The following is a 26197-nucleotide window of genomic DNA, read 5'->3' on the forward strand; positions in this document are numbered from 1 at the left end:
CCGCTTTAGGAAGAGTCCTGGTGGTTCCAAACTTCTTCCTTTTATGGATGATGGAGGCCACTGTACTCATTGGGACCTTCAATGCTGCAGAACTTTTTCTGTACCCTTATCCAGATCTGTTCCTCGATACAGTCCTGTCTTGGAGGTCTACAGACAATTCCTTGAACTTCATGGCTTGGTTTGTGCTCTGACATGAACTGTTAACTGTGGGACCTTATATAGAGGTGTGTGCCTTTCCAAATCATGTCCAATCAACTGAATTTAACACAGGTGGACTCCAATCAACTTGTAGAAACATCTCAAGGATGATCAGTGGAAACAGGAGGCACCTGAGCTCAATTTTGACAAAGGCTGTGAATACTTATGTGCATGTGATTTTTTTCATTTTTTATTTAATAAATTTGCAAAGATTTCAAACAAACTTCTTTCACATTGTCATTATGGGGTATTGTTTGTAGAATTTTGAGGAAAATAATGAATTTAATCCCTTTTGGAATAACAAAATGTGGAAAAAGTGAAGCACTCTGAATACTTTCCGGATGCACTGTAATTATACTGAATGTCATTATTACATTGTTCTTTCCAGGTTTAGAGTTACCCACCAGTCACAGAAAGAAGGAAACGCTGATCGCTTTCACGGCCTCGGATCTGTAGCTCATAAAGTCCAGTGTGTTCGGTTTTGGTCTTCTTGATAATCAGAGAGCCATTCTGATTCAGCTGCAGTCTGTCTCTGAATCTCTCATCAGCATCGTTTAATGAGATCTCTTTAGTTTCCAGATCGATTTTAGCCAGGAGGATGCCTTTATCTCCAAACCTCCACACTATTAGATCATCTCTCTGGACTTCAACATTATTCTGTAGAGTGACAGACTTTCCCTCCATCACTGACTCTGACTTCACTCCATCCGTCTCACCAGCCACCGCTGGAAAACAAGCCGAAACAGTTTCTCAGAAAGAGATTAAATTTATAAATCATTTACTCTGTATAAATCCTCATGTTACCTATAATTAAATGTATACATCACTTAGATATTTATAGATTTCAATTCTTGTACATAAATGTTATTAATAAAGCTAATAAAAGGCATGTCCTGTGCTACTTCTTTCACCTCATATTACTGCATAAGATCATAAGCTTTGACATGTGGACAGAAAACAGGCTTCACTCTCAGGTGACACAGAAATCATATTACTGTCTCGGTTTGGGTTAACTCATTCACATTTACTCATAAATATAAACCCTGCATATTAAAGAGATAGTCCACCCAAAAATGTAAATTCTATTATTTTTTCATCCTCATGTCATTCCAACCCCTAAGACTGTTGTTGATGATATTTTTTACGAAATCTGAGAGCTTTGTCAATGAAGGCCCAGAAAGGTAGTAAAGACATCATTAAAGTAATCCTCTGCAGTGTTTACGTCACATTTTAGTATTGGTACGGCTCACTTTGAACCTCAACCGATGTGGTACTATTTAAACAAGCCGTAAAGAGCCGTACCATGCAGTGGAAAAGCACCAAACAGCTGTACCAAACCGTTGTGGTGAGAAATCGAGTCCTCCCAGGAATCGGGTCTCCTTTAGGACCCCGAGTGTTACCACTGGTTCAGCTGACTTTTAATGGGTAGTATTTTTAGCACCCGATTATAATTTCTGCAAAATCATGTTATAATTTATATAATTTATCATTGTAATGACTATTAATGTCATTGTAATGACTATTAATGTCTTTTGAATTACATGGTTCATATACTATATAACTGAAGCTAAAGGTTGTGAAATAAAGCATTTCTCATTCTTACTGTTTTTTTTAGTTAGCTTATGTACTAGCATTGCATACATCTACCCAATGAGCCTACTAGCTTAGCTTATATTATATTAGGAATGTTTTTTGCTTCCAATATCTGTTTCTAGTTTGTTTTATTATGCAATACATGGGCATTAATTTTATATTTCAAGCATGTTGTTTATGCACTTAAAGGTGCACTATGTAATTTTCCCATCCACTAGGGGACGCCTATTCAAAACAAAAGCGTAGCTTGATGACGCCAAGTTTGAGCGTGGAATCTTGGGACATGTGGTCTTCACCTCACAGCCGGTGGAAATAAATCGGGATAGGACTCGGGAAGAACTCATGTTCATGGATGTGATTATTAACGTTACTGTAGTATGAAGCAGAGCAGGACCGAGTGTTGTGGGAGCTGAACGAGGCCGCTGGAGCGATTGCGCAACACACGCCTCACGAGCAGCAGAACTTTTATTATGACACAGTCGCCGGCGCCGCTTCCGCTTTTCCGGTCATGAGTATGAGGTAACACAGCTCTGTTTATCATATTAGATACATTTGAGAGTGTTGAAAATATTATAACGTTACTCTGCGTTCGCTCGCGGCTGCTGCGAGACACTTGTTTGAGTTTAATTAATTTAATTAATTAAATTAATTTTAAAACGTATTGTATGATGGAGAAAATTCTGTATTACTGTTACTAAAAATAAAGCTGCATCTGATTATGCTATGTTAGATGTATGTATGTATGTATGCTATGTTCTAGGCTGTAAAGCATGGTACTCGCAAAAAATCAAGAAAATTGATTTAAACAATAAGACAAAACATGTTGAGCTATATAACAATAATTAGTTTCTGTCTATAAATATATCAAAACAGATGTTTCCTTGTCTATTAAAACGTGTAATATATTAAAGCATCTTTGGTGTTTCTATGGTTTCTACAAAATAAAACCGGAAAACGAGGGTAACGCGGGTATGACGCGATTGACAGGCGACTCCTCGCACGTCCCGGAGCCTTGGTTAAAATTGTAATTTTCTCACTATTTACAAATACTTGGAAACATTTGGGATATTGTAAGTACTCAAGTGAACAAAATATATAACACTGGCCTAGTGTTTTTTTAGTTATTTTACTGCAAATATTTTACATATTGCAGCTTTAATGTAACAAACATATAATAGTGAAATAGGTTATAATTAGTCAAGACATCACAATAACAACTTTTTATCAGGGGGGGGTGTATGTCTCATGACACCGTACCATGCACTGGAAAATCGACATAAACAGACTAAAGATACTCACCAAAGACAGTAACATTAAATATTTTTGTCGCAGTTTTTTTTCTAGAGACCGTTACTTTATATTGTCCCGAGTGTCTGATTCTGGTGTTTCTGATGGTCAGAGATCCAGTCTTTTGGTCCACCTGCAATCTGCCTCTGAATCCAGCATCATCAGTGACAAAAAATGAAGTCAAATCTGCCTTTCTTGCTATTTGAGATATGACAGAGTCTCTAGGTCCAAACAGCCACAGTATCGTATCATCGTTTTGTATTTCAGTAATATCAGTGTGTAGAGTGACAGAATCTCCCTCCATCACGGTTTCATCCGTCTCTGCACCAGACACACCTAGAGCAGAAACAATCAGCTTTACAAATACAGATCAGACTTCATTTCTCCTCACGTCAGGAATGGTGTCCAAATGGATATAGTAAAACTGGTTAGTGTAGTTGTGCATTATTCAGTGTAAATACATACATACATACATACATACATAAATATAAAAATAATTAATAATTTTTAAGAGTTACAAACAAATGTCACCCATTCGGCGGAATGGCTCAATCATTATTAGACTCGTCTGGGTCTATTTCTCCAGCATCGTTTCCCATGAAGGCTATTTAACTCAGAACTGATCACAATACTGCAGTGCAGTGTCGAAAATGAAACCGAAAGATACAGAAATCAATCACTTACCGTCCACGAACAATAAGAATAGAAAGAACAAAAGCATGTTCTGCACGTTGTTGTAGAGCTGTGTAGAATCTGAATTAATAAAGCTGATCTATATGGAGATCATTTATATTATTCTGTTCTGCAGAATCTCCGTCGCTTCTGAACCGCACTCAAACACTGACATAATCGTGAATAAATCACGTTACGGACGCTAACGGAGAGACGGTACTAACGCCCACTGAGAACTGCGACTTTTCTATCCTTCAGAGAATCTACGAGCAAAGCAGTGGCATGCCTAGGGTTGCCAGGTCCCAGAAACATTTCCTGCCCAAAATAAATGAAAACTAACCCATTTTTCATTTTAAAATTAGTGTAGGGCAATATGACCAGAAATATTATGACAACATTATATCATATGATATTTATCACGATATTAATTTACCATTAATGAGGAAGGATATGCTTTCCACATGTTTGTTAGACCTTGAGAATGAATGTAAACTTGTTCACAATTAAACAGCATTAAGTCATCTTTTAATTAGGGGCCCCATTAAATCTATTTTATTTTCCCTGTGTTTTATGATTTAATACAAATTTATCATCAACAATAGTGTTTAATTAAATTAATTAATAAAACTTTAACAATGAATTATCAATTAATCAATCTTAAATGAAAATATAACAATTAATTTACAACAAAACTTTTTATTTTCTGTCATATAAGATGCAGCACGACAGATCTGTTTAATATTAAAAAATGGATGAAAAATAACATGATATTCCTTACAAACAATGGTAATATTATTATTACTTTGAGCAGTATATTTTACTATAGCTATCATAGTAATATATTTCTCTTACAAGTTAAAGCAAACTTTTATTTTGGTGGTTTGTTGTGAAGTTTTTCCCAAATGAAATGGTGAAAATCTCATCACAGGTATGTAAGTCACTGAGTAGAGTGAACATACGTAAGGCGACAGGTCCAGATAACATCCCTGGACGCGTCCTGAAACTTTGTGCTTCAGAACTGACCAGCGTAACCACTGACATCTTCAATCTTTCCCTCACTCTGGCTACAGTCCCTGTCTATTTTAAGTCCACCAGTATCATTCTAGTTCCAAAGAAAACCACAGTCTCTTGTCTCAGTGATTACAGACCAGTGGCTCTAACACCAGTACTCATGAAGTGTTTTGAGAGTCTGGACCCACTACAGTTTGCATATAGGACAAATAGATCCACAGAGGATGCTGTTTCATTCGCTATTCACAGAATACTAACTCACCTGGAAAATAAAGATAGTTATGCCAGACTACTCTTTATTGATTACAGTTCAGCTTTTAACACTATCATTCCCTCTAAACTCACAGTCTGCATAACCTGGGACTGCCTTCTGGACTGTGTAACTGGATACAGAGCTTCCTCACCAGTAGACCACAACATGTACGTATTGGAAAACACTCCTCTAGCACCATCATAACGAACACAGGCTGTGTCTCAGCCCCATGCTGTACACTCTTTTCACATACGACTGCGTTGCTACTCAGCCCAAAAATGTCATCATTAAATTCGCAGATGACACCACAGTCATTGGTCTTATCAAAGATAATGAGACTGCTTACCGGAAAGAAGTGTCAGATCTGGTCACATGGTGTGACGCTAACAATCTCACACTGAATGTCAGCAAGACCAAGGAGATGATAAAAGGTGATAGGAGGTGATAAAAATGGCACAGAAAATCACAGGGACAGAACTCCCCTCTCTGCAGGATATTTATGATAAAAGGATTTACAAATGGGCAAGTAATATTATTGGCGACCCCACTCATCCCACCCATAATTTCCTTACCCTCATGAAGTCCGGCGAGAGGTACCGGAGCATTGCGGCCAGAACATCCAGGCTACTGAACAGCCTATATCCTCAGGCTATCAGACTAATAAATAGTAGTCACCCACTGTCGCTCCCACCTGGATCATCAGCATAGACTAGCCCCTGCTTAAATGCACTTTGCACTTTACTTGTTGGTCTTTTAATGCATACTTCATATCGCATTAGAATGTTAAGGTTGGACTTTTTTTAGCATTGCACTTTACATAGACTTTTGGTACTTTAATATTGCTGCAACTGTATTGTTGACATGCTGCATCTTTATACTGTGAAGAACTTCTTATACTTTTTTTTTTTTTTATAAATACTTGCCATTGTTTATTTATTTATTTTTTTTTATTATTCTTATGGTGTATTCTTATACATTGCATTGCCTTGTTTTTATATTCTTGCATTTTCTTTTATATGAATGTTTTGTAGTTTTAATGTTTGTTCCCCTTTTACCCTGTCTTCTTGTGAGGAGGAACAATATAAGAATTTCATTGTACCTGGTACATATGACAATAAATATCTTGAACTTGAACTTTGATTTATGTCTAATAGACAGTGAATATGGGTCTAGGCTAAAACAAGGCTGAATTTGGGCTGTCAGTGAAAATCTAATAGACGTCTAACCATAACCCAAGAGTAGACTAGTCATCAAATATACAGCTAATGAATGATTACATCTATACATGTAATAGACAACAAAATAATGGCTAAAGGATTCTTTTCACTTAATAGAACAGGTTTTCATAAATGACAATCCATCCAAACAAATGAAATATAAAAGGTTTTATTTAGAAAAATAACTCAAGATAATACAAAATGATTTTGAAAAAATGAAAGAAAAAAAAAAAATTACAAATACAATACAATTAAACTTTTTTTTTTTTTTTTAAATATGAAACATTTTACAACTTAACATAGTAAAAATATAAAACATTGACAAAAGAGTTAAATAATAAAAAAAAAAAGTTAACAATGTTTTTTGGTTTATAAAACAACCTGATTAATTTTCGGTTCCATAAATTCCATGTTTCATGTAAAGCACTTTGAATTGCCTTGAAAATTGTTGTTGAAATGTGCTGTACAAAATAAACTTGCCTTGCCAAATCAAAAACTCATATTTTCATATCATAATGATCAAAAGATTAAAAGATATACGAGGCTTTCATAACAAATAATAATAGGGTGCACAGGTTTCATGTTTACCCCCTTGTATTTAGATAGAGAGTTTTAGGGCACAAGGAAACATACTGTACATGTGCATGTAGCATGTTAATCTAACCACACTTACTCTGAGTCTGCACTGTTACCCGCTAAAATGTCACGGTTCCTACACATGATAACACTGTACATAAATAATGAACACATGTCAAAATGAAAAACAGATACTTACAAGACCAAAAGCAGGAAACATTTGCTTCAACATTTGCTGTTGCTTGCTCTCCGACAGTTGTGAAATGGCGGAAATGTTTATCGCGAGATCTAGCAACAGTGATCCAGATGAGAGGGTCCGTCTCTCTTACCATTGGAGAAAGCGTAACGGCTAACTTAATCACGTGTGGTTCCTCTCAGCCTATCGTGTGATGGCAGTGACATCAGTCACAACATTCCCTAGTCTGCCTTCTCTTAAAAAAATACATTTTTATCAAGCTGAAATCTACATATAGTTCCCAACGAAAGTATTGTTTAGTGTAAAACATGCTGAAGAATAGCGAACAGGCTGTCAATTAATTAAATGATTAGCTATTTCCCCACAAAAGCTATAGCATAGTGAAGCCTCTCATCCATTGGATGTTTTTGAACATCCATTCAAAAAACATCCTCTGGTCTCCTTCCCTGTGTACCGCCAGAGGCGGAGCATTAGCATTAGCCTTTACGCTTTTTTGGCTAAAGGTTGCAGCCTTGCCTTCCAGTGGCTTTGAGTGATCTCTACTAACTTTCAAGTCTCGTGTTGCCAGTAGTCACGTCTCAGTAGAGCCACAGTTGCCATCTAGCGGTTGAGAATTGTAATTGTAAATTTTTATTTGACTTAAAATTAAAGACAGTCATATATGTCTGTAAACAAAAGACCAATTGTGCGGGAAAACAGCAACCCTACAGGTAGGCAGGTGTAGCATGTGACAAGCTGTTTTAGCATGTAATGCCCCTGGCTCTGTTGGTTGTAATTTAGTGTGTCCACCAAAGCATTTTTTTAAAAATGTATTTTTTTTTCAATATACAGTAGAAATCAAAATTAGAGAACAATTTATAAACACTTGATTTTTTCTGAAATACTGTTAATCTTCATCGCTAATGTTAGGTATGGGTATACCATTGCTCTACTAGCATGTTTTGCAAAATAACCAAGGCACTTCAACAAAAACCTTTATTTTGTGGAAAGCACAGTGATCAAAATTAGAGAACAGTAACTGTTGTAGCACAGAAGAAGACTACAAATATATATATTTTTTATGGTTACAGCTATTAAAAATTAGTAGGAAATGTTGAGGCCCGTGTTTCAGTCAGGTTTGGATCAGGACTGGCCATTGGTCATTTCATTATTACAGTGTTCTTAGCTTCAAGGAACTGCTTTACCTGTATTGCCTTGTGACGGGGGCATTGTCTTGCATGATAATTGCGGGCTGATTGGGAAATGCTTGCAGGGAAGGAACCACATGTTGCAGAAGAACGTTCTGATGCCCATTTGCGTTCACCCGTCCATGTAGGTCCAACTCCTGCTGCAGAAAACTTTCCCCAAATCATGACACTTTCTCTTCCACCTTTCACTGACTTCTTTACGCACTTTGTGTCCAGTCTTTCCCCAGTTTGATGCTGAACATAATGTTTCTCATTGGGCCCAAATAAATTAATCTTGCTCTCATCATCACTAAAGTGAGTTTTGGGTCAGTTCTCCTCTGTCCACAGAACATGCTTCTCAGCAAAGGTTAGTCTAGCTTTTTGGTCCTTTCTCCTGACAAAAGTCTTGGTCACTGCAGAGTGGGATTTCAGTAAAACTTCTCAATGCCGAGACAGATCCTAACCCTGTTGAGCAATGAACTTGCAAGCATTTCCAGCTGCAGTGTTGAGCCAATTCCCCTTTGAGAGTCTCTACATTATCCTGTCTTCTTGTTCAGTTGTCTTACATGGACGACCAGCCTTTTTGGGGGACTTGAATGAATTAGTGTCATTGTAAATGTGCAGCTATTTTAGAAATCACAGGTTTGGAACGAACAACTTCTCCTGCAAATGGCTGAAATGGTCATCCCTTTGGCCTTTATCTGGACAACCTGCTGTCACAGGGTTTCAGTCACCTTAGAGCAGCACACTATCTTGCAAAATCAATGAAAATTGAAAAGATGTCCTAACTTGAATGCTGCCAGTTACTAGGGGCCAGATTAGCACCAATAATAGGGGGTATCTGAAAGTGTTCTCTAATATTGATCAGGGTTCGTTTTCAAATGTTTCATTTGAGTTTTTTATATTGAGCTTCTTAATAGATCTAACTTATGAAATATGTTTAAAAAATATCCCCTTTACTCCTGTTAGGAAACTTCAAGTAGGACTAAGCAGTGACCTTAAAAATTAGTAGGAAATTGTAGGTTGTTCTCTAATCTTGATCTCCACTGTATAATGTATAAAATTTACATTGCATCAGTCGCTAGAGCACCTCTGAAGATCAGGGGAGTGAGGTTTACACGCACAGCTCTTACTGGCCTATGCCGTTACACTGGGAATTACCACCTGAAACTGTTTAACCGATTTGTCTTTGTATTTAAAAAAATACATGAACAGCAGCTTCGTTCAGTGTTTGATGATGTGATGAAACTCTGGATACGAAGCTGCTGAACGTCAGTCAATGAGGATCTTCAGATCATTTGGACAGCAGATTCAGGATCCCTGAGAGAAACACATTCAGTTTCAGCAGATGCAGATTCAAACATCATCCGTCTGTTTCAGAAATGATCATGTGATTCAGTCAAACTCTTGCTTTGATTCACTCACCTGTTTTCTGGATCATCCTCACACTGACAGAAACATCTGACAACAGAAAGAAACTGGTCAAATATTAATATATTCAAAGTATTTTCTATTAATTCAGGACATGTTAAGATTCAGAGACATGTTAAGACTTGTTTTCTAAGAATCATAATTTAGCTTTCACGACTTTAGAGTCTCTCTGAAACAAACACTGGAGACTCACCTGTGTTTCCTTTTCTGCAGCACGAAACAGATCGAGATGATGGTAAAAAGAACGACGATTAAAAGAGCAAAAAGCCACAACAGCTGATCTACACAAGCAATAAAATAAACACCACATTAAAATCATCTATAAAATGATTAAACAATATGAAGGATTCAGCGTGTGTTTGATTCAGTCAGCTGAACTGGATTCTGGAGTTGGTGTCGGTCCGCTGCTGTCGGTCTCATTCCTCACTGAAAACACATTAATAATCATCATGGACTGATGCTTCAGATGCTTGAACATGTGCAATAATTACAAGGAAATTCATGTATTTAATGTGTTCATTTAAGGGACAGTTCACACAGAAGTGAATCTTCTGTCATCATTAAGCATCATCTGTCCATCACAATCATCATGACGAGGGTTGAAGTGTCTTTCTCACCTCTGAACACGGTCTCATGACTGTAATGATGCTGTGAAGTAAGAAAGAAGCATTAGAGCAGCAATGATATGTTCATGAAAGTTTGACTGATTGCAGGTTTTTTCAGTTGCTAACAATCATTGTTCAATACTGAAGCTACATGTTCAAAACTCTTCATACAGTCTGCGTTATCATCATGAATCTTGGCCAATCAGTTCATCTCACCTCAAACTCACTCTGACCAACAAAACACTTCATTTGTGTCTCAAAATAAACTCGTTCCTCCATAACACTGGCAACAATTCTCATTCAGAAAACGTCATTCATAACACACTGATCTAAAACACTAACAACAGAGAGAGTTACAAAAATGATCAACTTTGATCTTTGAAGTTTGATTTTTCACATAAATCAGTCTTTCATTCAGTATTTCAGAAGAATAATATATTTTCATTTTACTGAGAAATGCAGCATTTTTTCCCCCTGTATCTTTACATATAGTATAATTTACTGGCGAAAAATAAAAAGTTGAAGAAAAAAACTAAACAAAATTAAAAATTCCTGAAGCAATAATTACAAAAATAAATAAAAAAATAAAAGAAAAGAAAAAAATAAAATATAATATAATCCCGTTTGTGCAGTATTGGAGTGTGTGTGTGTGTGTGTGTGTGTGCGTGCGTGTGTGTGTGTGTGTGTGTGTGTGTGTGTGTGTGTGTGTGTGTGTGTGTGTGTGTTTGTGTCATCCCTGTGATGGACCAGCCATCTGACCAGGGTGTTTTCCTGCCTATGACCCGAGACACTGGGAAAGACTCCAGCCTCCTCAAGACCCTACATAGGTGGGATGGATGGATGGATGGATGGATGGATGGACAGTACTGTGAGGGTTAGTCCTCCCTCTCTCTGACACTCATGAAAAATTATTCTCAGTTCGGTCCACATGGACTTCTGTCTCACTGAATGTGTGTTTTGAACTTCAGTTTTGACCGATGCTTGTGAGCAACTGAACTAAAACTGTAATGCTGCATGAGTTTAGTGTGTTTGTTGAACTGCAGCTCTAATGATACATAGTTATAAAAATTCACAATCATCATTTCTGTTTCAATATGAAAACTGATGAATGTTGAGAGAGACTGAGTTGATTTACTCCATCAGCAGAATCACAGATGATCTCATGATTCAGATTCACACAGTCAGAAGTGACGAGATGGTCAGATGATACAGACGTCACTGGATACATCAGTTTGTGTGGATCTGATGGATCTGCGATCAGACGCTTATCCTGAACAAACACAAGACAATCAGATCAGTGTGTGTGCATGTTTTCATGATGTATGGACACAAATTTGTGTAATGACATGGGTATTACACTGGTATTACGACGTAAACCTAAAATATGAGGACAGTCACCTCTGAATACCAGCTCTGCTCACAGTCAGTGTGTGTGTGTGTGTGTGTGTGTGTGTGTGTGTGTGCGTGTGTGTGTGTGTAACAATCACCTCTGTATACCAGCTCTGTTCACAGTCTCCATTGAGTGTTTGCAACCAATAAAACAGAACTACAACACACATTACAGTGGTGGTCATAATTATTGGCACCCTTGGTAAATATGATCAAAGATGACTATAAAAATAAATTTACATTGTTTATGCTTTTGATCTTTAATTCATAAAATTAGCAAAAATCTAACCTTTCACTGAAGGAAAAGAATTGAAGGTGATGGGAAAATCACATTATGAAATAAATGTTTTTCTGCAAAACACGTTGGCCACAATTATTGGCACCCCTAGAATTTTTTATGAGTAAAATATCTCTGAAGTATATTCCCATTCATATTTACATTTTTTTTAGCACACCAGGGTGATCATGAACATGAAATTGTCCGGCCATGACTTCCTGTTCCACAGGAGTATAAACATGAGGAAACACAAAGGCCAAATTCCCGTAATCATTCATCACAATGAGTAAAACCAAAGAATATAGTTCTGATGTGCAGCAAAAGATTGTTGAGCTTCACAAAATAGAAAGTGGCTGTAAGAAAATAGCTGAAGCATTGAAAATCCCCATTTCCACCATCAGGGCAATAATTAAGAAGTTCCAATCAACTAAAGATGTTACAAATCTGCCTGGAAGAGGACGTGTGTCTAAATCGTCCTAATACGCGGTGAGGAGAGTTTGAGTGGACAAAGACTCTCCAAGGATCACAGATGGAAAATTGCAGAGATTAGTTGAGTCTTGAGTCTCAGAAAGCCTAAAAAAAAAAGATCAAACAGCACCTACGTCCCCACAAGTTGTTCAGGAGGGTTTCAAGAAAAATCCTCCTCGCTCGTCCAGAAACAACCTCCAGCATATTCAGTTGTCAGACACAACTGGAACTTCAAACAGGACCGGCTTCTATGGTCAGATGAAACTAAAAAAGAGCTTTTTGGCAGCAAACCCACCAGATGGGTTTGGTGCACACATGGATAAAAAGTACCCCATGTCCACGGTTAAATATACCGCTGGATCTTTAATGCTGTGGAGCTATTTTTCTGCTGGAGGTCCTGGACATCTTGTTCAGATACATGGCATCATGGATTCTATCAAATACCAACAGATAAAAAAATCAAAACCTGACCGCTTCTGCTAGAAATCCAATAATGGGCCGTGGTTGGATCTTCCATCAGGACAATGATCCAAAACAAACATCAGAATCAACACAAAAATGTGTCACTGAGCACAAAATGAAGCTTCTGCCATGGCCGTCCCAGTCCCCTGACCTGAACCCTAAAGAAAATGAGTGGAGTGAACTGAAGAGAAGAAGCACCAACATGGAGCTGGGAATCTGAAGGATCTGGAGAGATTCTGTATGAAGGAATGATCTCTGATCTCTTGTCAGGTGTTCCCCAAACTCATCAGGCATTATAGGTGAAGACTCAGAGCTGTTATCTTGGCAAAAGGAGGTTGCAAAAAGTATTGAATAAAAGGGTGTCAATAATTGTGGCCAACGTGTTTTGGAGAAAAACATTTATTTCATAATGTGATTTTCCCCCCACTTTCACTTCTTTTCCTTCAGTGAAAGGTTAGATTTTTGCTAATTTTATGAATTAAAGATCAAAAGGATAAACAATGCAGATTTATTTTTATAGTCATCTTTGATCATATTTACCAAGGGTGCCAATAATTATGACCACCACTGTATACAGAATAATGAATATTAACATATGAGCAGAGGAAAAAACAGAGTCGAGGGCACCTTGATGTGTTTTAAAAAATATAATTCTATGACACAATAAACGAGGAACAATCACAGAAGAATATTTAAAATATCTAATATTTTCATCACGTGTATGAGCACTACAGTCTCTGGACGGACAACACACGTCAGTTTAACACAGAAACAATAAAGGCATAGTTACATTTTAGTCCATTGAACTGTTTACAATAGTAGCGGGTGCTGCCGATTGCTGCGAGGCGATGGCTCTTGCAGTGATACAGCCTTACATGTTTGAGCCAGAATCAGATGAAAATGAACCATCTCCACAACAACCAAGAATGGATCAGCCCGTGTCCACATCATGGAAAGTGTGAAAATATTTTGAATAAATTATATATGTGGTATCTCACAAAGACACTTGAAAACGGGTTATTGTTGCCTAATTATCGGGTAATGAAATGATAGGGTGTACCACAGACAAAATCCCTGCACAGGTCATATTTGAAGACGCAGCATTGATATGGCAAAATTGTACTCATGTATCACATGTACTAGAAACGAGAGTAGTTATATGCTGCACCTTCTGTCAAAATGATGGATCGTGACCTTTGACCTTTCTGACCCCTGTGACCCTTGGGGCCACCCACGACGTTCCCCTCCCCCACGGACCACCCACGAAGTTTTCCCATCCCCCTACCATGGTTGACCGTAGTATCACCCCAATGACCTTTGACATTGTTGGTGATCCTCCGGGGCCCGATATGACCTTTGTCCACATATTTTGAATAGCGATGGTGCCCTGTGAACCTCTGGACATCTTCTGGGTGATCAAATGGCAGACGGATGATTTTAAGGCTTTTTGAACTCTGACACGCCATATTTGAGGGTGTGATGTGATGGCATCCGCATTCCAGCTTGCTTGTGGTCATTTTATGATGCTCTCATCTCTCTGTCTGTGCAAACGATAAGCAACACGAGTCTAGAAACAGTTGGATCAAAATAACAAAAGAATAAACATGGTATATTTTATGAAATAAAAAATCGGTTGAGTCACAAGCTTTAAAATGGGGTCGAATTTTATTGCATGGGTTTGCTAGTGGTTAAAAGACTGAGCCATAAAACAGTAATAAGTTTAAATCGTATTTACAATATTCACAGAAAACTTTAAAACATCACAATAAAGTCAGGAAAAGATTTCCTCGTGCAATGATGTTCGAATGAAATTGGTTTACAAATGCTTATGAAATATAAAACACACAAAATGATGTTCATCAAGTAGTTGAATTTTCATTTTAACTTTGTCAAAGCATAAGAGGTTTTTGTGGACATGTCCATGTTTTTGTGGAGACCTTCCATTGACATGACTATTTTTTATCACTTATCCCTAAACTCCAACATCACAGTAATTCAAACAGTTGATTACTATAAATGGTGTTTAGTATATTTAGTATATTTCAAAAAGTTCATTGAATAACATTCACTTCTTTTAAAAGTTTATAAATAAATTGTATAAAATTAAACATGCTTCTAAAACAGTATTAAACATTTATTTATAAAACAACTCATGTTTTTTCAGAGAGCAGGGGAAAAAAACACTCCTTACTTTTTTTTTATGTCCTTAACATGAATAAAGTTGAAGTCTAAAAATCTCTCTCTCTCCAAGTAACTTCATGCAACCGTGCTGTGAAACCTGAGACAGAGGGGGGTGATGAAACATTGTTTTGTCTGTGCTAACTTTTATTTCAAAGCATACAATTAAAAGTATAAATTACATCTTTTAAAAAGATGTCTTCCTAGAAGACTCTGACTTAAAACCTAAAGTATATTTTTATTTATCAGTGTATGTATAAAATGTTGGGGTCTCACACATTGTGCAACATTTTCAATAATTCCTTAAGAAAAATCACCAAGCATTTTCAGAGAGAGAACCTGTAAAATCTCAGGCTGGTTCTTATCTCTATTTTAAATGAAATGATTCTAAATAAATGTGTAACATCAAACATGATGCTAAAAAATATTTAAACAAATTAAACATAGTTTAGTTTTAGCTAAATAAATAAATAATTATAAATATGAAAACGCCTTACATTTTCAGAGAGTTGAAGAAGCAGTTCTTGATGATAAAAAGTAAATAGTTTAAGTTGTATTATAAACAAAACACTCCCAGATCCTCCTAGGAATAAACTCTAGTGTGAATGAGAGATGGGAGGGTGGAGTCAGACAGATGAGCTTCTGTCACAGCATATGTTAAGACCGCTAACTCCTTTCCAGAGTGAATGCTTCTGTATTAAATTTATTTCAAAGCACAAATATGTTCTTAAATATGATCTTTTAAAAAAAAATTACAAGGTTGTTTAAATCCATTCTTTAAAGTTTTAATTGAATTCAAATATTCTTCCTAGAAGTCTACTCTATCGGGATAATAATCTGATGCCCTACGGTGGAAATGATTTTGCCTGAATTTAACCTAAAGTATCATTTAAATGTGTGTATATATATATATATAAGTATTCCATGTTTCATAGTTTAAAGCAAAAACTTGCACTTAGTCATCTTAGATCTCAATAATACAAAAAAAATCAAGCAACATTTTTGCCCATGAGACACACAATGTTTTAAGAAATCTGTATGTTTTTAAAATAAACTGCAAATATTTAATTTGATTTTTTTAAAAAATCCAAAAGTGAAGGTGTTTGTGTGTTTGAAGCCTCACAACTCGAACGTAACTCAGAACGAGGGCTCAACATTGCTCTTGTTTAAAGTCGTATCTTTGAGAAAATCACACATTTTCAGAGAGAGAGAGAGATCAGATGTTCCTCTGTGTTGCTCCCATGAAAAAAAAAAGTATCTTGAGTGAATATTTAATTTTACTCATCTTATTTTAAAGCATGATATTACTTATAAAATAAATGATATAACATGATATAACTTCAAATAAAAAAGTGGTCATATGTCGTCATATTATTTTGCTGTGCCTGAACTCTGCATCTGACATTCTGTACTATCTATGATCTAGACTGGCACAAGCATTTGTCACTGTGGAAACATATACCCTTCACTGAAAATATACAAAAATATATAATACCGGTTATCTACTCAAAAAAATGTGTACATTTTTTAAAATATCTGTGTGTCACACTGATGACACTAACAGGAAGAATGCCCTTTGACCCCCAATGATTTAAAGTGACCCTACAAACAACATGTTTTCAACTGAGTGAATCCACACATGCCAGGGTCTTTCAGAAGATGCGACTCCACAGGGTTCAGTCGGTCTCCTGAGATTGTTTAATTTCCCTTAAAAACCAAAGATTCGGCCAAATCCCTACCAGGCATGTCCACATCAGACTCTGTGGTAGAAAATGTCCTTGCTGTTAAAACCTAGTATATCTGTTAAATATGTTGTTTTGTGTTTTAAAAACCATACATTTAAACTTGCATTTTTTAAAGCTATAGATCTCAAACATGATCTTTGTACAAATTATGTGAGCACAATAAATTCTTACATCTAAATTCAAGAGGCCTAGTAACTAAGAAAGCAGTGACATCATGTAAGAAAAGTGTTATATACAGAAGTTCACTCTTGATTTATTGTGATAGGCATTTTTACCCCCTTCATTAGTCTTAGTCACATTATAAAGACTATCAAGATCACTGGTAGCATTTTATTCGTCGGTCTGTATATGTTTTTAGCCGAATACTCCTCTCTGGTTGCTGTCAGTGTAGGTTTTTTGCAAATCACACATGTGTGATGAACACAGACCATTCATTTAAGTATCTTTTTAGATGTATGACTGAACTTCTGACAAAACCAAATTCTGTTTAATGAATCATTTCTTTCAACATCACAGCATGACGTTATAGTATACAGTTTTGTTAGAGTCTATGCCACGCTGTTGTAATGCAAGCTCATTTGAGAACTATAGCATTGCATACCCTTGTAAAGAAGAAATTCAAACAATCATTATACAGGTATTATACGTACAAAATGTATGTGTGTATGACATATAAGATACATTTAGCTATAATGTAAACATAATACAGAAATCCTCTCTTCTGATCTATTGCAAAAGATTGTAATTTGTAAATGCCATTTTCCACTAGCAGATGACACTGTTTACAATTTTTATTAGTTTGTATATATGTACAGTTTTAGATAAAGACTGCACTCTGAGTTTGGTCAAACATGCAGCTACTCGCAGGACATAATGAAAACACAAACAAATGATACTCCTACTACATGAGTGTTTAAACTAAAAGTGTAATGTTCTTTTAGGCCATCTTTCGGGTCTGTCTATGAAGCGGTCACAAGACACATAATGCATCAACGTAAAAAGTGAGTCTTGCTGTTTTTCTGTTACATTACAGCTATTACACTTCAAACTTTTATAATTATTGCACTTAGAGCTATGCATTTCACAGCACAGTCATAGACACACAGTTCTTTTGTGCTTGTCTTTAAACAACAGTTAAGTAGATTAACTGAAAATTAAATTGAACAGTGGGATGATTCATGCCTTTTTTTTTTTATTATTATTCTGTCAACACCAATACTTTGACACCAGTGTTTTTTGGTGTCTGTCCTTTAGAACTGATCCAGAAATGATTTGTTATTCTTTTTATGAAAATGTGTGATAGACAGTTTTTTGTCCTCATCAACAGAATACTAAAATGTTTTAACATATTGTAAATGTCAATAGTTATAACTAGCAAATGCAAGTGAACTGTTATTAAGGAGATAATTTACATTTTATATGTGAAACAAACTCAGTCTAAGTCAGTTGGATTCTAGTTTCTATTGAACATTGTTATTGTACCGCATGTTTAACAGTGCTAGGGTTCTTGGACTCAAAATCACAAAGTCTTTATCAGTGGTCATCTGACTCTGAAGCTAGACTGAATATTAGGATGTAGTTTGGAGACATGTGTTTTCTTTGATTTGTTTGCACTTTTCCTGAAACACACTGCTTTTTAAATTGTTTACCAATTTTTAATATCAACATTTTCAACGTATTGCTGTATGATTGTAATATTTGTGTGTGTGTGTGTGTGTGTGTGTGTGTGTGTCTGCTTTCCTTACACTTTGTATCCTTGAATATGCTGTAATGTTAGTCAACTTTAGGTATTCTCGGCATCTCTTTATTCGTAGCATTTGCTTGATTTAATAAAATATTGGTTTAAATCATCATCTTCACTTGAGATCTTTACATTATTTTATTATACAATCCTAGTTTTTAAATAGCGCTGAAATAGATTTTTGGGGTGGTATGTGGATATTGAATATAGCACAAGGAACTCTGAAATATTTTATCTTGTAAAACATTTAAAATGACTTCAAACGCTATATAGACGTTTACCCTCCAGGGGTTAGAGGTTACACAGCGGGTGTTCACATTCTCTCTAGTTAAATCCTACAGGCCCTATCTACTGAATAAGCTGTAGGAAACGGTCTGCAAAGCTACAATGGCTACTCCACAAGCTCCTGAAACTTCTGTTGAAAGTTATGTTAAAACAGAAGAAAAAATTCCTTACGCACGGCAGAAAAAACACAGGATTCGTTTGACCAAGTTTCTACATGAAGATGAAAATTTTGTGAAACAGGAATTTCTGATGGCCGATGTTTATGTGGGTTGTTTTGTTATTAACAAAGCATCACGTACGGTTAAACTCTACGCTATGGAATTTTTTTATGTTTAGGAAAGTGCTGCGGCAAGTTTTTGTGCCATCTAGTGGTTTAGAGGAAAATAAAATCAAAGGCGCCTTTAGCCCAGTTCTATGGAAGTGTGCTTTTTTCACCTGGGAATTTTCGACACGTTCCTTTATTGCTTGTGTTAAACTGAGATGCCAGTGGAAAAACTAAACATTTTTCGTTAACATTTTATCATCCCCATTTTTTACGGACAAACTGTATTTAAAATTATTTCATACCTTAAACGGATCCCTGGTCGAAATAAGTGATAAGGCGGAGAGCAGATACTGCGTATCTATACTACGAGTTTGCATTTTCATTCAGCGTAGTATTTACACGCCAAAGTCACATTTGGCGTATATATGGTACGCAAAACCCTCCCGTTAAACTTCCATTGATAGAAAATGCGTATGTATTGCACGCAGAAATTTATTATAGTCAACATCATTATCATCGTCCCGCCCCTTCAATCGAACGAAGATTCACGATTTCATCTCGTGCAGGTGCCGAAGCAGCATATGCAGAAATATTGATTTAGAATGCTTATTTAGAATATTTTTTTTTTTTTACAGAAACTTATTGTAGGCTATATAACTTACTCATCATCTCTAGTGGGGACGAATGTTGCTACTACATAATACAGTTTAATTCTAAACAATCCCCGACGGGGAAAGAAAAATGCTTGCAGAAGCTTCATTAATTCAATGTGAATTAGTTATATGTCTGCTTTATTTAATCTGCTCTCTGCTTTTCTTTCTTTTTATTTCTTTTTTTGCTTGTTTAATGTTACACGAATTTTTGTTTCTTTGTTTGTGATTGTATTTGTAATAGTAAAAGTATTAATAATAAATAAATATAAAAAGTGTATTGCCCTGATTTTTAGTCCTTCGCTGTTTCAGGAACCACCCACTCCCGCTTGGAAACCAATCAAATGTTTAAACATTTTTTAGCGCCATCATCAATGTCCCGCCCCCTCATCGTGCGACCTCGTGCATCATCATCATCAAAGTCGTCAATCATCAGAATACCCAAGTAAGTAATTAGCAAAAACATATATATTAGCAAAAAAAGTATCAGTTCTTGATAACTCAAATTATTGTAAATACAATAATTCAAACTTTATTTTCTTAAGTGAGCATGCACATGTCGGCCTACAGTTGTCAGGCGGTTAATATCAGTTTAAAATCATTTCTCATTAAATGTTTTAGGGATAAAATTTAGTGAGGGTCAGCTGTGCGCATCATGTTTTTTGGTTACGTTATGATGAGATCACACCACTTTATGTCCATGCAGGCATTACCTGTAGATCACAGATGTGTGGATTAACAACCCTGCACAATCACATACTTTTTAGGGTGTTTATCTTGGCCATCCCTGAAATACTTTTCATGATAATGAAAATAAATTAGTCTGTATTATTCTTTAATAAGTATGTCGTTTTTGAGAGGTAGACTTTTAAGGTTTTTAAAAGAAGTTTCTTCTGCTAACCAAGGCTGCGTTTATTTAATTAAAAATACAGTAAAAAGAGTAATATTGTGAAATATTATTACAATTTAAAATAGCGGTTTTATATTTGAATATATTTTACAAAGTAATTTATACTTTGTGATCAAAGCTGAATTTTCAGCATCATTACTCCAGTCTTCAGTGTCACATGATCCTTCAGAAATCATTCTGATATGATGATTTGATGCTCAAGAAACATTTATTGTGTACTATTGGGCAAAATATTTGTGTACAATATTTTTTTCAGAATATTACTTAAACTCTATTAACCAGATGCCATTCCATATAACCACAGTGTACAGTTACCAGTTTCTGCTCGATAAACAAATTCCTCTTGGATGGGCACACTGGTGGGACCTTTAAACAAAATACAATTAATACATTATGCTTTGGGGTTCTATATATCTGGTTCTACATGTAATTAAGTGCACTTAAAGATTAAAACAGACTGCATAAATCTAAACATTTATTGAATATGGAGAAACCCACAGGAAAAAAAATACTATAGTAATTTATAATAAATACTATACTATAGTATGGTTCAAAAACACTAAATAGTATAATGTATATATTATAGTATTTACAACACTTGTGCTACAGCTTGTGCTGCTATGCTGCTACAGTATACTGTAGTATTAACTATAGTGAACTAATAAAATAAATACTGTAGTATACTTTAGTTTTTACAAGAGTAAACTGTAATGTATATTGTAGTATAATATACCCTATAGTTGTAGAAAACTTAGTACAGTATTGGGTAAAGTAATTTGTTTATATTACTATAGTTGTTATATTACCACAGCAACTATAGAATTACCACAACAAATTAATTCAAGTATTTTGCAATAGTATGGTTCAAAAACACTATAGTATTTACTATAAAGTACTAGTATTTTTTCATGTGGGAAATATAAATCACAACTGAAAATAACAGTAAATTTAAACAATAACTGTAAATTTACAACTGTCTCACCGTGGTTAGGAGCCTTTCTTTTCAGTTTTTGTTTTATTGAGGTTTTTTTTCCGAAGCGGCCGTATAACATTCCCATTTCTGTCCCTTTGCCTCCACTTCACAGTCGTAGGATGTGGCTTAGACCTCTTGGCTTGCTTTTTTTCTTCTTTCTAAATTGCAAATGGTATATTTAACAGGTTTTAAAGTAGTTTATACTTACCTTACATGAATAATATATTAGCCTATATAACTATTCATTTGTAGTTTTCTTTAAAATTATTTGACAGAGAAAAAGAAGTCAAAATAAAAAAAAAATGTAAGATACAATTTCTAAAGTTACCTGTATCTGATCAAGAAACACATCTCCAAGAACAAGTGCTGCTTCTAAAGAGCCTGTGGACATTCTGCTTGAACAAATGTAAAATAGGGGGAAAATTACAAAATAAAAAACAAGTTGGGTTAAGTCAGGTTTACAGTGAATTGATTAATCCACACATCTGTGATCTACACGTAATGCCTGGCATGGACATAAAGTAGTGTGATCTCATCATAACGTAACCAAAAAAACATATAATGCATCAATAAAAAGTAATCGTTGCGCACAGTTGACCCTCACTAAATTTTATCCCTAAAACATTTAATGAGAAATGATTTTAAACTGATATTAACCGCCTGACAACTGTAGGCCGACATGTGCATGCTCACTTAAGAAAATAAAGTTTGAATTATTGTATTTACAATAATTTGAGTTATCAAGAACTGATACTTTTTTGCTAATATTATATATATATATATATATATATATATATATATATATAATGTTTTTGCTAATTACTTACTTGGGTATTCTGATGATTGACGACTTTGATGATGATGCACGAGGTCGCACGATGAGGGGGCGGGACATTGATGATGGCGCTAAAAAATGTTTAAACATTTGATTGGTTTCCAAGCGGGAGTGGGTGGTTCCTGAAACAGCGAAGGACTAAAAATCAGGGCAATACACTTTTTATATTTATTTATTATTAATACTTTTACTATTACAAATACAATCACAAACAAAGAAACAAAAATTCGTGTAACATTAAACAAGCAAAAAAAGAAATAAAAAGAAAGAAAAGCAGAGAGCAGATTAAATAAAGCAGACATATAACTAATTCACATTTAATTAATGAAGCTTCTGCAAGCATTTTTCTTTCCCCGTCGGGGATTGTTTAGAATTAAACTGTATTATGTAGTAGCAACATTCGTCCCCACTAGAGATGATGAGTAAGTTATATAGCCTACAATAAGTTTCTGTAAAAAAAAATATATATATATATATTCTAAATCAATATTTCTGCATATGCTGCTTCGGCACCTGCACGAGATGAAATCGTGAATCTTCGTTCGATTGAAGGGGCGGGACGATGATAATGATGTTGACTATAATACATTTCTGCGTGCAATACATACGCATTTTCTATCAATGGAAGTTTAACGGGAGGGTTTTGCGTACCATATATACGCCAAATGTGACTTTGGCGTGTAAATACTACGCTGAATGAAAATGCAAACTCGTAGTATAGATACGCAGTAGCAGGAGACTGGGTTCACATTCTACCTCAAATTACTGTAAATGCTTCTAAGTGACCGTTACAATCATAGACATTATAATAAACACTAGACGCCCTGTTGGCCTCTGGACCGTACGTCAACGGCGCCGCCATATTGTGCGGGACAACGTTCCCATAACGCTCATAACTGGAAATGAGAAAAATGCCTCACAGTGTGCTGCTTGGGGCTGTACAGATCGCTGCACAATTGTTCTCGGGGAATGACCTTTCACAGGTAAGACTGAACATTTGTTTCTGGTTGTATTTGGTCATTATATAATTATATTGATAGTAGTTGGCCACCGGAGTCAGTCAGCGATGTCGCTAGTTAGCTGTGAAAGTTGAGACATGAGTTTACATGATTTCTAATATAGTTTTAGCTTATATGTTATTTTATAAACTAAATTTCCTAAAGTTTAAATATGCATCTCTATTTTATTAAAACCGACTTTTATGACAAGTACTCGTTTCGGCTAGGTGACTGACATTTTGTGAATCTTACTGTAAACGTTAGTTAGTTGGCGAGCTTCTCACACATTGAAGGTTTCCCAAAGACAAAGAGTTGAGGAGATAGTGGGAAGTAGCTAGAAGGGAAGTTTCCCGACTTATCTACATTATTTAAAAGTTTGCCATTAAATGGTGATTTGTTTATATTTTTATTTCCTTTTTAGCCCGTTGCAACCAGAGCTACACGAGCCTCAAGAAAGCTGAGGAGAGTCTGTCAGTGCACTGTTCTCACCATCTCCAAGAGATTGATGGAAAATATATAGCCTTTTGTTGTTATTATTATTATACCAATACTATATTATTGTACTAGTCACTATTTAATTTACTAGTTTTTATTATTGTCTATATTATTCTGCAATTGATATTACATTGTATTTGCGATTATTATTATTATTATACCAATACTATTATTATACCATGAGATTATCAATCTATTATAGTCATGAATGTTATATTATTGTCTATATTCTGTAAATGATACTACATATTATATTGCTATTTTTATAGTATTATTATATATGCTATTATCAATATATTATTATTATATTATTGTACTTATACTATTATATAAATGTTCTTTATTACTATTTTATTTACTGTTTGTTTATTGACAATATTATATACTTTATTATTGACTATATTATTATATACTACATAAACTATTTCTTATTGTGTATAACAAACTATTTACTATTCTCACTTTCTTATATTTACTATTTGCATTGCACTGTAGTTGTACCATATCATATGTATTACCATAAAGGATCCATCAGTTATCGTTGTTGTTGTATGTTTTTGGAGTATCTGTCTGTAAATATCTGTATCATTTTTGTGCTATAAATATACAGAAAGCAGCCTGTGTGATTTGTATTTGATTGTTTCATTTTCTCAACAGTGGTCAATTCTAAGCTCAAGAAAAGCTAAAATTGTGTTAAAGACAGAAAATCCCTTTTTCACAATTTCATTTAATGTGAAAATTAAATTATATCTCAGTATGGTTGTTTTCACAATTCTTATGCAAGAATAAAGCAGCCAAATACATGACAAGCCTGAGCTTTGACTATTTCTTATTAAAATAAATATTTTATATGTCTAGAGATTTTAAGTAACTAGAACTTTTTGTACACCACGTACATTATAAACCACTGAAATCGGTTGATAAATGTAAACGCTATAACACTTTTATATTAAAAAAAAAAAGACAAATATAATAATTTTAGAGTCTACAAAAGAAAACACTGCAAAATGAACTCGGCACAGTTCAAAAGTAACACACACACACTTTTCTTTTAAATCAGCATTTTTTTTTAGTGACTAAAGTAAAATTTTTAGAAAACAAGGTATTTCCTATAACTGAGTAAAATCATTTTCATTGCCAGTAACGAGCTAGGTGTTTTTAATTACGAAATTAAAAACGCTTTACGTACAACACATTTTTAATAGGCCTATTTTTTATTACAAACACTTTTTTTTTATTTTTAAATATTACATTCTCGGTATTCTATTTTTTAGATTATGGTGGATATTTAAAGGTTGGTTAATCAGTACAGCCGGTTAAAGTGAACTCTTACCTGAACTGTGCGCGTGTCTCACCAACGCCTTGATGCTTCTGAAACCGAAAGTGTGAATGTGACTGACGTTTAAACGGGCACGAATGAAGCGAGCGCGCGCGCGCAGCGCTTTACGCTGGTGTAACTTCTATACTAACAAACAGAGAGACTGTGATTCTGATGTGTTTATTTAATAAAATGTTACAGGCCCCGTGTGGAAGGCCGTGTTGGCAGTTTAGAAAGTCCTGTAGAAACAGGGGAAAAAATGAGGAGACCGGAGCAACTGTGTGTGTGTCGCACATAATCCCCAGCAATTGTTTATTCAATTGTTTTCACATTGTAAAACCAATAAAGCATTTTCAATAAAACATATTTTTCCCCCTTATTAATGCACAAATGTAATTTTCTTTTTACTCTGTCAAACAATGCACATTTCACAATTATGTTTCTCCCTTTTTTTCACAAACATACATTTGAGCTTTTCTCTTTGCTTCTTTAACTATATATGCATAATATATGCATTAACGTTACATCCGTTGGCACTGAGATGTCTCTTAAAAAAAACTCAACTGGAGAAGTGCATTGTCATTTGACACACGAGCTCTAAATAACCAAACAAATATAATAAGAATAAACAAATAATGAACAGAACTTGGTAACTGGAGCCTGTATTAATCACATAAAATGCATTTCGCGAGCATCACAGCATCCACAAAATGGCGGATCATATACGCATTTTTAATATCTTTATAAACTGGAACATTTATATACAATATTTTTTTGCAAAATAACACATACACATAGTTAACAAATGACTCGTGTGCATATTGCTTGGTTGTTGTACCAGTATTACCTGTAGAAACAGGGAAAAAATGAGGAGACCGGAGCAACTGTGTGTGTGTGTGTCGCACATAATCCCCAGCAATTGTGAGGGCGCCGGCGCACAATGCTCCTCTGCACGAGTCAAGTCAAGTCAAGTCACCTTTATTTATATAGCGCTTTTTACAAT

The 26197-nt window shown here is 35.2% G+C and overlaps 2 long non-coding RNA genes across 4 annotated transcripts; both read right to left on the reverse strand.

Moving 5' to 3' along the window:
• Positions 1-9845: 9845 nt before the first annotated feature.
• On the reverse strand, positions 9846-11734 carry LOC127510065 (uncharacterized). Of its 2 annotated transcripts, XR_007929441.1 has the most exons (5): positions 11693-11734; positions 11341-11475; positions 10218-10248; positions 9979-10026; positions 9846-9881 (listed from the first exon to the last, which is right to left on the reverse strand). It is a non-coding gene; the product is annotated as an uncharacterized LOC127510065 (long non-coding RNA). The 2 variants fall into 2 exon arrangements; XR_007929440.1 differs by lacking the exon at positions 9846-9881 and having other exon boundaries at positions 9897-10026.
• A 9023-nt stretch (positions 11735-20757) lies between these two features.
• Positions 20758-26150, reverse strand: LOC127510064 (uncharacterized). Of its 2 annotated transcripts, XR_007929438.1 has the most exons (6): positions 26042-26144; positions 25210-25247; positions 22376-22505; positions 21877-21940; positions 21558-21706; positions 20758-20941 (listed from the first exon to the last, which is right to left on the reverse strand). It is a non-coding gene; the product is annotated as an uncharacterized LOC127510064 (long non-coding RNA). The 2 variants fall into 2 exon arrangements; XR_007929439.1 differs by lacking the exon at positions 25210-25247 and having other exon boundaries at positions 26042-26150.
• Between the last annotated feature and the right edge of the window lie 47 nt (positions 26151-26197).

The sequence above is a fragment of the Ctenopharyngodon idella genome, chromosome 3, assembly GCF_019924925.1.
Source record: "Ctenopharyngodon idella isolate HZGC_01 chromosome 3, HZGC01, whole genome shotgun sequence".
NCBI lineage: Eukaryota > Metazoa > Chordata > Actinopteri > Cypriniformes > Xenocyprididae > Ctenopharyngodon > Ctenopharyngodon idella.